A 13,884-nucleotide genomic window follows, 5' to 3' on the forward strand; every position below is an offset into this window, starting at 1 on the left:
TTTTACAAAAATGTTAAAATATTTTTTGTCATATCCAGGTATTACTTGTATGAGATATTCTGCAATAGGTGTGCTAGCGTTTGCATGGAGGCAAATAGTCTGCCTCCTTTTTTTGAAGGTGGGAAGAGTCCTAAGTGCATGGGTTGATGAATGGTGAATGCTAATGCACCATTTTATTTCGGTAATAAAAATTATCCTCTTGATAGTACTATCCTCTGAAGACTGGGGACTGTTTAATTTCACTGCTCCCAATAGCACAGTAAGTCACTTCTGTCCAGCAAAGGGCAGTGGGGTTTGTAGCGGGGAATCCAGCCTCCTTCCAAGAAACATACGGGTGGTGGTCTTCGTATGGGTGTGTTTCGGCCTCTTTTGCTCAAATGCTGCGTATTTGGAGAATGGGACATACGGGTGGCTGTGTTGCTCCCAGCTAAAATCAAATGTTGATTTATGCAAGTGATGTAGAGACTTGAAGCCAAGCCATCCTCTGTTCAGGAAGTCTCTGCTTACACGAGTTTGGAAAGCAAAAACTATTTTTAGTTGTCAAGTCTGCTGTTCGAGCAATTCCTTAAGAACGATATAGTAAAACTGTGTCAACGCTCATTTTGGGAAGCCATGGCAAGAGGTGATACTACGTGCTTGTCACACTACTTTTTGGTTCGTATGGCTGTTGCTTCTGTCTTAGTCATGAGCTTGGAAGATCCATCCACCTGTCTGCTCGCGTCGTAAAATACTGCATTGTCTTTCTCTTACATGGTTGAATTCAAATCACGTCTGTAAATAAATAAATAACAAAATTTCATTACTTTTCATTTTCCTAATTATCATGCAGATAAACAGTGGGGATCGTGACATTAGGATAAGTAAGTGGCTTATGATTTTGCCTCGGAGAAAGAAGCTCGTGCTGTTCCCCCTTTTCCCCCCTTGGGCTATGCAGGAGTAATAAACGAGCAAGTCCAGAGTACTTTATGATAGATAGTTAATGGTGCTGCGCCTGAGCCAACAGGCTTGTTTCCGCAGCAGCTGTCACAATTTATAGTCATTAGCATACCTTTAATGGTTGCATTTCAAAATAATTTCTACTAGGGCATTCAGCATACAGAAAGGCAAAAAGCCATGACATTGAGAAAGGAGTTCGAGGGGAAGGTGGATGGTTTTGGCCGAGCGCGTACACGTGAACTGAAAATTGTCCAAGCAATTTTGAAGGTGAATACAGGTTGACTGTATTTGGACGGTTGGACTGGATGATCTCGTAGGTCCTTTCCAACCTTGTATTTCTATGGTTCTGTGACTCTCAGTACCCGCTTCTGATCAAGTCTCTGCTTTTAAGCCTGTGAATAGCCCAACCAGGAGCCTTCTGCACTGTGTTGTGGGGTGGTTCTTGCATTTACATCTGCAGGAAGATTAATCCGCGATCTTTTCAGAGGGAAGGGGTAGTTCTGCAGGGACACCAAGTCATTTCTAGTGTGTAAGGCAAAACTGAAGGGCTACCGGCTTTTCAAAATGAAGTCATGACGGCAGACATCACAGCGATGGCTTGGTATATGTGCTGTTCTGGTGTAAAAGAAGAAAATACTTGTGCATAGTACCTCTCAGATTTTCTTTTAATGCTTTTGAATGCAGGCAGGAGGGATGTTGGGAGGAAGGATGAGTGGGTGCTGTGCCTGCCTTAGTAACGGGGGACCTCAAAAACCCATCGGATGAGTGGGTCAGTCGGATCTTTGTTTTACATTGTAGCAACTCGTAATATTTTAATTTGCCTTTGCACTTTCATCTGTCTGATTGAAGCATGGGGAAGAAAAAATCCCAAAACATGTTGTTTTTTTTCTTTTTTTTTTTTTGAAAGTAATGGTGTTGGAAGAAGATACTGAACTTGAGAAAACATTTCTTTGAACATACTACCTGCAAGTGAGCTGTTATACAGCAGAAACGTAGTGCCTGTCATTTTCCCGTGTGGTTTGCAATGCCTTGAAAATCCATTTAAAACTTGGATGTGAACAGATTTGACCTCAATGAACAGAAGGGGGTGGGGGGCATCAAGGCAAACTTTCATTTTCCTTACACAGATTTTCTTACTTGCTGTTTTTTCCTGTGCTGCCAGTTTTACTCCCATATTCCTGCTAATTTTGGAGGCTCAAGGGAAAATTAAACTGTCCTGTCTGGAAGACTTGTTTTCCTGCGGTAAACCATTAAAAAGCTGGTGGTCAAGACCCATCAAGTACAAATGCCGTTAATTAGTTGTAGCAGGAAGGGAGGGGGACTGCGTAATTACTAAGAGCTGTTGTGGCAGGGGTGTGAATTTGCCTTGAAGTGAGAGGAGGTCGCAACCCTTGACAGATCTTTCAAAGTCCGCTGTGTATTTGACATCGTGATTTTGTAGATAATTTTTTTTGATGGTCAGTCCTCGAATGGCAGGAGAGCAGCTCCACGTAGCCTCAAGAGTACAAGATACGCTGTTGGAAGGTGAGCGTGAAGCATCCTGCAGACACGGTGGCACTATCAGATAGTGCTGATTCTGATCAACGTTTCATTTCGTGTGCTATCACACAAAGCAGATTTAGAACAAATTTCAGTGCCTGTTATGGGCAGTGGCTAAATTGTTGTTAGGGCAGATGCAGTGCGATTCTGTCTTGTCCTTATTACCCCGTTTGGAAAGTTGCTCGTTGTAGTGTGCTCAGCCACTTGATGACTTTTAATTGGCTCTACGAATTTTGCAGTATTTGTGTGCAGTATTTTTTTTTTACATTTATGACAGTGATTCTGGTTGCCCAACAAGCCAATCTGTCGGTCTGCTAGGGACTATTAAGATTGCAAATGAGTGCCGTAGAAGTTAAGAAATGTTTTGTTCTCCCAGTCTTTTATTTATTTTTTTGTTGTTTCCTTTTTAAGTAACAATGAAAAGAAAAGGAAAAAAAAAAAAGACACAAATATTGTTAAAAATTAGGCTCCAACTGGCTTTCAGTCAGGTGCCCCAGACCCTATGAACTTCTATGTGTTGATTTTGATATCTTCACTCTGAAGTCGCTTTCTAGGGATGTGATATGAAGCAGTAACTTAGCTAAAAACATTGTAAACTCTATTTTATTTCAGTATGTCATTTAGGTTGATGTCTTTCTGTTTAGAGCCCTGCAGTAGCCATTACATGTGGAATATAATGGACAAAGAAGTGTATAAGTACTAACTCAGAGTGTTGATTGTCTGGTGCCCAAGTAAATATCTTGGATGTAAAGATTGCATAAGCACAGCACTTGGAACTGATGTTCAACAGACAAGGAACACGACGTAAGATAGCTTCTGAAATCCCAATTTTGCTATGTTACTCTTGTCTTGATGTAGCTTATGAAACTGTAATTTTCTCGGCTTATTATTTGAGAGATGATAAAGTCTTCCTTCTCATCTTCATCTTTCCCAAAGACCCAAGATGGAAGAGATGTTTAAATTCACCTGAGACTTAAGTACTGGGGAGAGTGATATAACTGTATGATTCCATGTGAACTACATTGATTTTTATCTTGGCTATGAAAACCAAAAGGTAGTTTTCACAATTGGGAATTCTGGGTTAATCCATATCTTGTGTAGGTTCGTATTCAGGTTTTAATTTCTTCTGTTTTCTTTCTCTTTTGGCCGTGGGTATTTTTTCATCAAATTCTTTTTGTGTTCAGTTTTTCTTGGACATATTTTTCTGTCTAATCCTTTCCCAATACGCCATTTCTTTCCCAAGTCGTCTGCTTCTTCCAACCTCTGTCCTTAGCCCCTCCAATTTTTCAGTTTCACATCTTTCTTTCAATTCTACTTTTTCTTCTTCCTTTTCTTCCTTCCCTCTCCCTTTCTGCTTTCCATTCACAAGAACCTCTGAGTCCTTCAGTTCTTACCTTCAGGACAAACTACCGCTTCTCCTCTGTGATGCCTGGGAGCGAATCGCCCTCCTCACTTCTCTTGCCTGGTGCTGCAGTGCCTTGGAGCTGCCGCAAGGAATAATTGCAGGAGAAATCTGTGATAACCCCTGCAGTCCTGGGAGGACGCGTGTTCGATGAGGCTGTGCAGGTAGCCAGGCTGTACCAAGTGACCCGTGGGGGCTCTCGGGGATGGAGCCTGCATACGGTGATGAAATCATACAGTACCCTATTGGTAGGATCTGACAAAAATGTACTGAATCGGAGCTCTGGGTTATGTGTTGTTTTTTTTTTCCTTTTTCTTTTTTTCCCAGAGGCTTATGGACATGGTGAAGTTTAATTTGGTTTTATTGGAGGTGGAAGAAGGATGTGCCCTGAAATTGGTGTGATCGGCACTGTTCCCCTGGCAGATATCAGATTCCTTTGGAAGCTCCGTGAATGCTGGAACTTCTCAGCAGAACAAAAAGAAATTTCATTTATTGTTAGCGGACAGTTTTCTCTTCCTTTAAACGGATGAAATGAATTTGGCTTAGGCCCTCAGAAAAGTTGGAGATGAAGTGTAACATCTTTAAATCTTTTCTTTCTCTTGCTTCTGACAGTCTGTAGCTTGAGGCTGTGTGGAGTGGGAAATGGATGGAAAGCAATCTTCCTTTGTGGAGAGGATAACACAAGGCTTTTGTACAGGTGGTGGAACAGTAAGGAGAAAACTTTTTTTTCCTAAAAGCTTTCAGTGTAAGGCTGATCTGTAAGTTGGAAGAAGAATATGGGGAAGTTATTCACAACTATTCACAAAACAAGTTTTATGGTGAGTTTGGGTTTGTGTGTGCGCGATGGTTAATTATGCAGAGGATGACCAAACTGAAACAGAGGCATTGCCAAGCCACGCTACCTTAGCTGCTGAGTGTTTAGATTTTCTGGTGTGTAGTCATCTTACTGTTGGCTGTCATCCAAGGTATTGCTGCACAGGTCGTTTGCGAGCAGAGGTTCGTTTTCTCTGCCTGCATTTTCAGCTAGTTACAGGTCTAATCAGGTGTGCGAGAACTTGGCACGCAAGGATCTCTTTATAATTGAGGAGAAACAGGTTCTCTTAGGATTTGATTCGGACCGATTCAGATGTCAGCTTTATGATGGTGGGAATTACCTTGTAGAAGTGCCTCTTTCACTGCACATGACCTTCTGGGGCTCGAGGTTAAGTGTGGATGTCTTCTTGTGTAAATACCTTAAGTAAGGAAGGTGATCTGGACCTGAAGCATACAAGTATTGTAATGGTGCCTGCACCCATGTCACGCTAAATACGCTGATAATAAATTAGGAAATGAGTCGTAATGAAAATTATTCCCATGGCATGCGCTTTATGACTTCTTCCTTGTCCTTAAATTGTTCTGGAAAACTTCGCCTAACGCACACAGAATTCTTATGTTCTTCATGATAATTCATAAAGAATTGGTGGGAGCCACCGCCCTTTTTTTTTATTGGCTTCCCTTTACCCTTGTGATGCACAGTACATTCTGCAGTTGTGGCTTTTTAAGGTTTTAACTATTTGGTGTTTAAATCCCTTTGGGTTTTGCCCGTGGATGAGCACAAATTCCTACTCATTCACACATTCCTGGAGACTCGAGCATGCTCCACAAGCTTGCAGAGTGAGCGAGCGACTGTGGTCACAGAGGGAAATGAAAATTGATCTTAGTGTATCTTCCCATCTTCCCACAATGGTGATTCTGATGTTACAAAGTCAGGTCGAATGCAGGTTTTGATGCCAGGATGTCCCTAAAATTCTGGAGGAACCAAGCACAGCCCTGTGATTTACTTGAAGTCCATGCAGCTCAAGAGTGCGTTCCCCGTAGGGTACTATGATAACACTTCAAGGTAATAATAAATAGGTGGGATAAGTGTTTCCTCTAAGTTAGAGTTTATATAGAACAATTTTAAAAATTGTTGTGTCTGTCATAATTGTAAACGGGTAGAGTATGTTGCTCAGTGTGGAGCTGACAACAACAACAAAAAAAATCAGGACTTGTACTACTAGTGAGGAGAAAAAAAACCATTTTATACTCCATTAAACTGTTACACATCATAAATAATTTATGCTCGGCTCGCTCTGTTCTGCAGCAAAGATGATAAACTAGTCATTTTAGGAGCATTTTAATGAATATAATAGTTTTCCTGACTTTCTCTGTAACAGAAACCATGTGCTTTGTGTATTCTCCTGGTCATTATAGGTATGTAAGTGCATTAAATAAGAATACATTTAGAAATGACTCCTCTGGTCTGAATTCCACAGGTACCTAGGATGGATCAAAATTATATGTAGTTTTCTTTTCATGTTGCTTAAAATAATATGTTTACATTGGTTATTTCGGTCATTTCCAAAAGTGTGTTAGCACGTCATGCAACCTAATGAGGTTGCCTGAATTCCCCGGCTGCAATATTAGTAATTTTTCTCGTTTGTACTAAACTTATAGATAATGCATACTTTTTCTCACATATTTTTCATATTTCATTGCAGACAGTCTTAGTTTTTTGAGCTAATTAGTGTTTTTTAATGTTATTTGTCAGTGAAAACTTCGTGCTTTTTAATTAATTAGAAAAAAACTCAAATTAGCATTGAAAAAATTGCAATTGCTGTTAGATCTTGGAGATTTAAAAAATCTTCTAGACTACAGCATTTTCTAATGTGGAATTTTAAAATCAGGTTTGACTGATTTTTTTTAGAAATATAGACACTTAGCTCTATATTCATAAAAGCTCTGTATTCATGAAGTTACATTCATCTTATGTATGATGTTTGGTGCTTCTGAACGTGCAACTTGTCTATTTTAGGGGAATGTGCTTGATGTTCTGAAAAGCTAAAGAGCTGAAATTGTGCTTCACTTAGCATTGCCTCATTTGGTTTTGATAATGAAAGTATAAAATGTGATATTCCTAGCAGGTAACAATCTATTCAGGTGAGTGATTCAGGAGAAGGGACTCGTGCTTGGCTTTCAGTGTCACTGCTGCATGTAAGCATGAATCCAGAGAGTGTTGTTAGTAGAAATTACTGTTCGGGTTCATGTTTCTGTAGTATGAAGTCCTCCTTATACTTTGTAATGAAATAGTCTCAACTCTTTCCTCATTTTTGCATGATATGCAGTGCCCTCAAATCTTCTTCCCGAAGCTCTTGAATGTAATAACTGAATTCTCTTTGGAAAGAGTATTCTTCCCGACAATTAATTTATACTGTTGTTTATACACCTACACAAACATAGTGCCTGAAACATCACGGATACTACCAACAGAACAACTGATGCTGTTCTGGTGTTCTTGAATTTGGAATAATGGCACAGATTGTGCTCTTCAAAACGTTTCTCTTTTTTGCTCTTGGTCTTACAAGTATCACCTTAACCTCTTTTAACATTAAAAGACAAATCCAAGTGGTTTTGTCTCTTTGAGAAAGAATAGGTGTGTAATTGTCTCTTTTTTTTTTAACATATATATTTTTTCCATTTATTTCCTGTTCCTTTAAAACATTTTAAACTTTGCGTATTAGAGAAACTATTGCAGGGAATAGTTTATAGAGAATTAAATTCATGGTATTCTGCCAGTAGATTACTTTGACTAGGAACTGTCCTCTGACAAATTAGTGATCGTTCTCTTTATATAGTACATTGCAGAAACAGCAACCTCCATATTAAATCTTAATCAATAACAATGCTTCGCTAATTACAGGAGCGAGTTTATATATTGGTTAAATTGCTGTTTGTAAATGTTGTATTATATTAACTAAAACAGCTAATTACCAGCAGCAGAATAAACATAAGGTTTGCTAAAAGCTTCCATCCGTAGCTTGGAGCAGTTGCTGCTGCCTAATATTTCAGTCAATGTGGAAAATAAGGTAATGACATTATAAATACATTTATAATGCAGGACAATTTCTTCTAAAATGCATGTAAGTATTATTGCTTTACTATGAAATATGATTTATTTAATGCATTTCAGCCCCCATAATATTAAGATATAATTGAAATGGGGGGAAAAAATTGCATGCAGTCAGAGACTGCATGAAAGTGAATCATGGTCTAAATTGCTTGTAATTTTAAAGGCACTTAGGGGAATCGTGAAATTTATATAATGCTGTCTTTGGTATAAAAATGTGAAGAAAACAGTTGTCCGGTCTTTCAAGTTTGATTTGACTTTAAATATTTTTGTATGCTAATGAAAGTCTGGAGCAGAGTGAATAAACAGAAATTCTAAAATTGGTATCACGGTTAAGAAATGGGTCCAGATCTGTTGAGTGGGGGACCTTTATGGTGACGATTGAGTAAAATAGCCAACGGTAGAGTGCAGTTTGGATAAAGCCATTAATAGAGGCATATGAAGGGAATGAATGATAATGTAAATGTTACCAGTGATCTTAAATGGAAATCATTTAAATGGGGCTGGGAATTCTGCTGATTAGTGCCTTCCAAAGACTGAAAATCACAGGTCTTGGCTTTATAGTTTAATTACCTGCTAAACAATTGCTAGTGACTTCACTAAATCACAAAGCCCCCAAACAAGTAACATCAGTAACTGCAGCTATGCCTGAGCAATTCCAATTTCCTTGATAATGGCCACCAGCCTGTGTTTAGTCTAACATAAATTGTCAGTTTGAAAGAAACCAGTAGTGTACTTTATCTTCAAGCACGTATTTTGGTCTAAAGATGTGATACAGAATTCTTAGTAACCCATACTTCTGTGGCAAGTTTCACTATATCTCAGTAGATGATAAAATTAGTACATGTAAAAATTAAGCTTTTTTATGATATGCGAGAATTAAACTTCTTTTGAAGAAATGACTTCATGCTTTTAAGATGTGTAATTTCTCCTTGTGTCAAATATTTTAATAACCCTGTGGAATAAATCATATACAGTTACACATCATTTCAGTAGCAGCTAGAACGTCACAGGGCTGAAGTTGAAATGGGAGCTGATTGTTCATCTCATCCGTATCATTTTCTGCCTACAAAGACTCCAGTCTCTTCGGCAAGCGTCGTCTTCTAGATCCAGTAGTATTAAAAGAGAAAGTTAGAGGCTTCGGCAGCTCCTCATCGTTTCCCCTTGCTAGAGGTGAGTGTCCCTCACCAACTGGCCTAGTAGCAATTCAGGTGAACTCTTCCCTAATTTGCTTTGGGCAAAATCTATTTGCTGAAATAGTTTAAATGAGTGTCTTGAGCTAAACTAATTCCCCCAGCGCCAGATTCACTTGCACAACTCTGCAGGCACATCAGTGGGATCAGTACCCTTTTCAGTGGGAGCAGCTGCAACCTGGAAGATGATGTTGAGTTTCATTTGACCCAAATTAATTTAAATCTCTTTGAATGATTAGTTACTTTGTTAGTAGTACAGCCTGGAAAATTCTATGAGGCTTTTCAATATTACCTCCAGATTACTGGATGTAATCACTTTTTTAATAAATGAGAACTTTGAGGCTGGCAAGCCACATTTGGTTTTATTTTGTTTCATTAATTAAAAACCATGGTGGGGATGAATAATAAACATAAAGAATTGGTAGCTTGACTGAAACGCCACAACTCCCTTGCCTCTGTATACTTCCTGCACACTGTTGCCAAGAGATTTGGTGAGGATTGATTAAAGGAGTTTGAAATAAGGCGCTGTCTGCAGAAGTTCAGAGTAATTGCTATAAGTACTTTTATTAATAAAGAGAGCTTGCATAGAATGAATTCTATCTTGGGGGCTCTCCAAGGGCTTTTACAAGTTAAATATATAATTAACCGTATTATCTCACACTATTCATAGAAATATTTTTTTGTATGATAGAACATACAGTAGCAGTTTACTGTGTGTAGACCTACTATGGGAAGTTTCCTTTAAATGTGAATAATATAATGCTAGTATTGCTGAAATTCAGTGATACTGAGCTGACTTGCGTGCTAGACAGACAGAAAGAGGAAGATGAATTTAAGCTCAGCCTAAAATGAATCAGTAACATGAGTTCAGAAGGCAAGGCAAGTATTGGACAGGACATTATGGTCTGCAGGTTTGCATGGAGTCTAGCTAGGGCCTTAACTTTATTTAGAAGTAGTAATTGCAAGCCTACTGCTTTTTAACAGAATGCCATACTTTTGTGTCATACTTGATCTGGGTTAGCATTGATAACTGCACTTATTTATTTATTTCAGACCAACTTTGTGCAGAAGCACCATACTGAACACAGTCATTGGGTAGCCACAAAATTCTTAACTGTTAAGTTACTGGAAACAACAGGAGCAGGATGTTACGGTGGATGAAACAAAGTGGGGCCGCTGCTGGCAGCGAGCTGAGGTTGCAGCAGAAGAATCAGAAAATGAAGTGTCCCTCAAAAATGCTCTGCTCTGACTTAGAGCGCTCAAATGTAGCGTTCAGGGCTGATACGTGCGTGGGTAACATAGTACAGAACCCAAAAAGATGCACCTTTTTTTTTTTTTAGTCCATGGAAAAAATAAAAGAACATGGATCAGCTTCAGTGCTGTTACACAAGCATATTGTAGAAGGTGATAATAGTAGGGTTTTTGAATAGGCTGATATGGTTCTTTTTTCCGTATCATCTCTCTTTTCTATATTCTCTCCTTTTACCGTATTCTCTCCTTTTTCTCCTGTATCAGTGGCTTTTTCCTCTTTTGTTTGTCCTGGGCATACCAGGTTCTTTGGTAAGGGGCAGAAGTGACTTCCACTGGCTGCTTCCCTCCCAGCCCTGCTGGAACCCATCACTGCCTTGAGTAGCCTTGGGCTTTGTGATGCACTCGATGAAGTCACGATGCCCACCTGCCAGTGACAGAAGTCACCTTTTGGAAGTCACCTGTGGCACCTTTCCGTGCTCCCTCTCCTCCCCCCGAGGTGCTGCAGCACTGGCTGGGGATGGTCCAGGGACGGCAGTGGGAAGCAGCAAATGCTGCGGGAGAACTACAGTCGTGTGGTGCCAAGGCAGTTTTTCTTGGAAACTCCACCTAACAAAGCAAAGGTAGAGCCTATTTAAAAAGCATTGAAGACTTGGTGTGTATCTCTCTACAGTGAAACAATTTTATTGGTAACTCTAATTTGAAAACTGAAGCTGTGTAGCTCAGAGATTTTTGTGCTCTTGAAACCTTCAGCAGGTTGTTTTTGTGACTCCTTCCATAGCGGGAAATGGGCTTCTTTTCTCACAACACCTACTCGCTCAGTAGGAATCTTGTTTTGGAACCTACGAAAGCAGTTTAACGTGATGTGCCTTAGTGTACGGGTGTCTGTGTCGGAGCTTCTCACTTCGCCGTCATTGATGCGATGCCTGAGTACGCTGTGAGAAAACAGATTCCGCTTTGCTGAGAGGATTATGCTGGGTGAAACTGGTTTCTAAAAACAGGAGGCAGTTCTTACGCTGCGTATCCAAGTGCTAGGTTGTTACTACAGATAATTTGTAGTATTTTTCTCAGGCTTGGATCTAAAATGCTTTTTAGAATAACATTTATAGAAGCACGTACTTTATCAAATTGTGGCCTTCACAAAGTTCAATGTGTCTTTATAACTGGTAAAATAGTAAAATGCCACAGATATGTGTGGTTTTACCCTGCTGGGCAGCTGAGCTCCACCACAACCACTCTCTTTACTCCCTTTCCTCAAAGGAAAAGGAGGAGGAAATACAATAAAAGGAATCAAGGGTTGAGATAAGGGCAGGGAGATCACTCCACAATTATTGTGACGGACAAAACAAACTCGGCATAGGGACAGCAGTTCCCCTCAGCCCCCTGCTCCTGTGTGGGCTCCTCTCCACAGGCTGCAGCTCCAGCCTGGGGCCTGCTCCTGCGGGGGCTCTCCATGGGCCGCAGCCTCCTCCAGGCCACATCCACCTGCTCCACTGGGGGCTCCTCCACGGGCTGCAGCGTGGAGATCTGCTCCGTGTGGCACCCATGGGTGCAGGGGGACAGCCTGCTCCACCAGGGGCCTCTCCACAGGCCACAGGGGAACTGCTGCTGTGTGCCTGGAGCACCTCCTGCCATCCTGCTGTACTCACCGGGGGCTGCAGGGCTGCTTCTCTCATGTTTTCTCACTCCTCTCTCCCAGCTGCTGTTGAGCAGCAGGTTTTTTTTTCCCCCCCTTTCTTAAATCTGCTCTCAAAGAGGCCCAATCAACATCACTCATGGCCCAGCTCTGGCCAGCGGCGGGTCCCCTTTGGAGCCATCTGGAGCTGGCTCTGACCTACCACGGGGCAGCTGCTGGGCTCTGCTCAGCCTCCTGCAGCCCCCCTGCTACCAAAGCCTTGCCATGTAAACCCAATACAATATACAAAGATCAAAAAAATGGTGTTTTTATCAGTGTCCTCTATCGCTTACCGTGTTCAATAAATGATTTTGAACGTTGCCATTTCATTTATTGAATGGTTTGTCTTTTTCTCTCTGAGAAGCTGACACCTGCATGCTGAGCTCTGCTAAAACAGTGATGGAAGTTAAAGGAATAAGGACGACAAAAAGCACAAATTAATAACCAAATTCCTAGTGCTAACAGCAATTATGTAGGAACAAAAACGTTATCCCCCAGCACCTGACAATCCCTAGCAGTAGTCAGCAAAACAAATTTTAATTTGCTTAAAACATGAGGTTACTCATAATTTAGACCTCAGACTTAACTGCTAGGTGTGGCAGGTGTGAGTTCTTGGATAATGCCAAAAATACTAAATGTGAGATACGGATTTGTAATGTATGCTAACATGCATGCAGGGGTGTACTTACATGCATGTGTTTCTTGCCAGTTGACATCTCTGTAATACAGAAAAGTCTCGAAATACTGAAAATAGATTAGATTAATGCTTTATCATTTTATCCTTCTAGAAGCAATATGTAAATATAGGTCTAGGTTCAGGGGAAAAAAAGGACAGTCTTGTTTTCTAGAGGAGAAATTGAGAAATATGCAGGATGTGTATAAGTGCATGTAGTGTGAGCTGTCATTTTAAAGAGTAAAGGCTGTATTTTCTACCTTTTCTGTATCATCATCTTTTTTTTTTTTTTTTTCTGGCTTTCCTATGTAGCTCTTGTCAGTTTGGAATCCCCCATGTGGCAATTCCCTGCAGTGCAGCAACCTTACTGCTTTAATTTTCAGATTTCAGCACTAATATCTTTTGTCAGAAATGGCAATGAGAAGAGATCGAGGAGATGTAAACTGACAGGTTTTACTTAGAGGAAAAAATATAACAGAAAACAAGCAGAGAATGTTTTGTCCTTTTCCTATTAGTTGTTTTGTATTTCTTTTTCTGCTTGGGGGGGGGAGGAGGGATTATTTTAAAGCTGGAGGGTGTGATAATATACAAAATACCCAAACCTGTATATTTAGTTATAATAAAGATTTACAAATAGAGGTGTTTTAGCCATTAATTGTTGTTTAAAATACATATTTTTTTATTTGGAAGTTCAAGTTGGATGCAATAAAATAGAGTAAAAGTGACTTAGACTAATAATAGCTTGTGCCTCAAAAGAAGAGGGTAGTTTTTAACAGTAAAAGTAATTTCGTCTGGCACTAAGGCACGTGCAAGACATTAACTCAGTAATCGCAGTCCTATGCTAATAGCTCTGTAGAATCACTTTTCCCCAGCAAAGGTATTTTATTTTCTGCTGCCTCTTTTAATGTGCCCGGAAAGAACTCTACATGTTTACTTTCTGAGTCTGGAGCTCTTGTTTCTCACACTGTGTCTCTTGTAGTGCTTCGCAGAGATGAGCAGAAGTGCTTGTAACTGCCTTTTTTCAGGCTTGACTCAGTGATTGGGGACAGTGTTATGTACACAGAACTTTTATCATATTTTTTTTTCAGTGTTACATGTAATAATGACAATCCACTTTAAAAAGTTTTTTCAGCAGTTTTCAGTTCTTGTTAGCTCAACTAAATTAATATTAAGGGCTGTATTTGATATTAAAGATTTCTTTGAGAAGCAGACTGTAACCTTAAACTGGTGAGTGCAGATGATAGCTCAGATAGCAAGTAATTTTCAGAGACTAAGCTTCAGCAAACGGAGCCT

At 40.0% G+C, this 13,884-nt stretch overlaps 1 protein-coding gene and 1 long non-coding RNA gene across 5 annotated transcripts in view; both read left to right on the forward strand.

The window, feature by feature from the left end:
- Nucleotides 1–13,884, forward strand: part of CHCHD3 (coiled-coil-helix-coiled-coil-helix domain containing 3) — a 149,511-nt gene that overhangs the window by 57,682 nt on the left and 77,945 nt on the right. The gene's annotated exons all lie outside the window — the stretch shown is intronic.
- Nucleotides 3,152–5,144, forward strand: LOC118171252. Its single transcript, XR_004753121.1, has 2 exons — nt 3,152–4,041; nt 4,205–5,144. It is a non-coding gene; the product is annotated as an uncharacterized LOC118171252 (long non-coding RNA).

Source organism: Oxyura jamaicensis, chromosome 1 (assembly GCF_011077185.1).
Source record: "Oxyura jamaicensis isolate SHBP4307 breed ruddy duck chromosome 1, BPBGC_Ojam_1.0, whole genome shotgun sequence".
Lineage (NCBI taxonomy): Eukaryota > Metazoa > Chordata > Aves > Anseriformes > Anatidae > Oxyura > Oxyura jamaicensis.